The 2771-nt window shown below is 43.8% G+C and overlaps 1 pseudogene; it reads right to left on the reverse strand.

Annotated features, from left to right (window-relative positions):
• Nucleotides 1-591: 591 nt before the first annotated feature.
• LOC110287383 (prohibitin 1 pseudogene) lies at nucleotides 592-1426 on the reverse strand (annotated as a pseudogene).
• Between the last annotated feature and the right edge of the window lie 1345 nt (nucleotides 1427-2771).

Raw genomic sequence — 2771 nt, forward strand, 5'->3', positions numbered from 1 at the left:
TTTGGAGTCATGGGTGGAGCAGGCTCTGAAGGCATGAGAGCAGGAGAAATGACCCTGCCTCCTACTGATGGTGGCATTGGGTGGCCTAGCAGGATGGTGGTGGACAGCTTACCCTGGTGGTGCAGATAAGGGAGAGCTGGAGTCCTGACAAGCTACATTATCACCCAGGCCCAGATTCAGTTCTCTGAGTTGACCCACCCCAAAATCTACATCAACAGCAAATGGTTGGGACTTTTCACAAGTGCCAGTCCCGCTGAACCAAAAGCAGCAAGATCTCCATGGCACAGGGAAACAGCAGGATAACTAGGAGGAGACCAGATGAGGATCCAATGTTAATGGTGTCACAGAAGCCAGAGATCTTGAACCAAATCAACATCTCATTGCAATGAACATTTGCAAGTGAAGATATGGAGACCGAAAGATATACTGTGAGACACACTGAACTATAGCTTTCATGATGAGCTGCTTTCTATGCTTTATTTTTTCTTGTTTGTTAGTCTGTGTGATTTCTTTTTTTTTTTTTAAGTGATTTTACCTTTATTCCCTTCACTTTAAGGCAATCATTAAATTTCACAGTGATTTCTGGGGTGGGGCAGAAGGAAGGCATCATTCAGCATGATGGAGGCCGTGGCCCGGCTGGCCTCACTGGGGAAGCTGGAGGAGCACGGACTGCCCCGCTGGCAGGTAGGTGATGTTCTCAGCGGCCTCCAGCTTACGCAGCTCAATCAGGCCATCGCTTGCTGTGGCCAGCAAGTTGGCGATCAGCTCAGCGGTCTTGGAGTCACCCTCAGGAGAGATGAAGGCTGCCTTCTGCTGCGCTCAGCCTTTTCCACTACAAATCTGGCTCTCTCTGCTTCCTGCTGAGCCACTTGTTTTGGCTTCTACTGTCTCTGTGAACTCCTTCCTGAAGGTCAGATGTGTCAGGGGACACATCATCCAGGATGTTGCTGCTCGCTCTGTGAGGTCATCGCTCACCTACCTGGAGACCAGCTCTCGCTGGGTAATCAATTCTCCAGCATCAAATCGAGCCACCACCGACTTGAGGATCTCTGTAGTGATAGAAGGTAGGACCCGCTCATCATAGTCCTCGCCAATGCTGGTGTAGATACGAGGAAGCTAGCGGGCCACCAGCCAGAAGAGGATGCGCAGTGTGATATTGACGTTCTGCAATTCTTTGCTACCAGTGATGACTGGTACGTTCCCTGGTCGAGAGCGGCAGTCAAAGATAATTGGTTTCTGTACACAAGGGATGAGGAAATGAGTCTCTTCCCCGACCACAATGTCCTGTACACCATGGAATCAGCCAAAGATGACAGCTCTGTGTCCAGCATCCACATTATACAAAGCAGAGTTCACCATGCCTCCTGCAACTGCCAATGCCAGGCCGAACGAAATTTCCAATGGACTCAAACACTTTGGCAGCCATGACTCCTTCTGTGGCTTCTACTCACATCTGCTTTCACTCTGACCTCCACATGAATTCCCTGGTCTGTGTGATTTCTATTTTGAGGGGGAAAGTTGCAAGGGTGAAGGGTGAATATGAAGGGCTGAGGAGATGAGTGGGACAGGGGTGCATGATGTAAAGTCTCTCTCTCTCTCTCTCTCTCTCTCTCTCTCTCTCTCTCTCTCTCTCTCTCTGTCTCACACACACACACAAATCAACATAATGTTATCCCCTTCATATTAAAAGCATTGGAGAGATCAGGAATTCAAGGCCCATACCTAAACATAATAAAAGCAATTTACTGCAAACCAACAGCCAATATCAAATTAAATGGAGAGATACTTAAAGCAACCCCACTAAAATTGGGAACAAGACAAGGATGACCATCTATTCAATGTAGTACTCAAATTGCTAACTAGAACAATAAGACAACAAAAAGACATCAAGGGGATACAAATTGGCAAAGAAGAAATAAAGGTATCACTATTTGCAGATGTTCTGATAGTACCCATAAGTGACCTGAAAAAATTCTACCAGAGAACTTCTCCAGCTGATGAACAACTTCAGCAAAGTGGATGGATATAAAATTAACTCAAATAAATCACTAGCGGTCCTTTATACAAATGATAAACAGGTTGAGAAAGAAATTAGGGACACAACTCCCTTCACAATAGCCATGAATAATATAAAATATCTTGGGGTAACTCTAACCAAAGTGAAAGACCTGTATGACAATAACATCAAGTCTTTCAAGAAAGAAACCAAAAAAGATATCAGAAAGTGGAGAGAACTCCCATGCTCATGGATTGGCAGAATTAACAGTAAAAATGGCCATCCTACCAAAGGTTCAATGCAATCCCCATTAAAATCCCAACACAATTCCTCAAAGATATGGAAAGCACAATTCTCAAATTCATAGGGAAAGACCAAAAACCCAGAATATTGAAAACAACTTTTAACAATAAAAGAATGGCTGGGGGAATCACCATCCCTGACCTCAAGCTTTAGTATAGAACAATAGTGTTAAAAACTGTGTGGTATTGGTACAGAGATGGACATATTAATCAATGCAATAGAATTGAAGATCCAGAAATAAAGCCATACACTTATGGACATTTGATCTTTGACAAAGAAGCCAAAAGTATACAGTGGAAAAAAGAAAGCATCTTCAACAAATGGTGTTACTATAGCTGGTTGTTGGTATGTAGAAAAATGAAAATAGACCCATATTTGTCACCTTGCACAAAACTCAAGTCCAAGTGGATCAAGCACCTCAACATAAAAACAGATACATTGAATCTAATAGAAGAGAAAGTGGGAAAGAGCC

This window comes from Mus caroli, unplaced genomic scaffold (assembly GCF_978045245.1).
Source record: "Mus caroli unplaced genomic scaffold, Mus_caroli_1 scaffold_5, whole genome shotgun sequence".
NCBI classification, from domain to species: domain Eukaryota; kingdom Metazoa; phylum Chordata; class Mammalia; order Rodentia; family Muridae; genus Mus; species Mus caroli.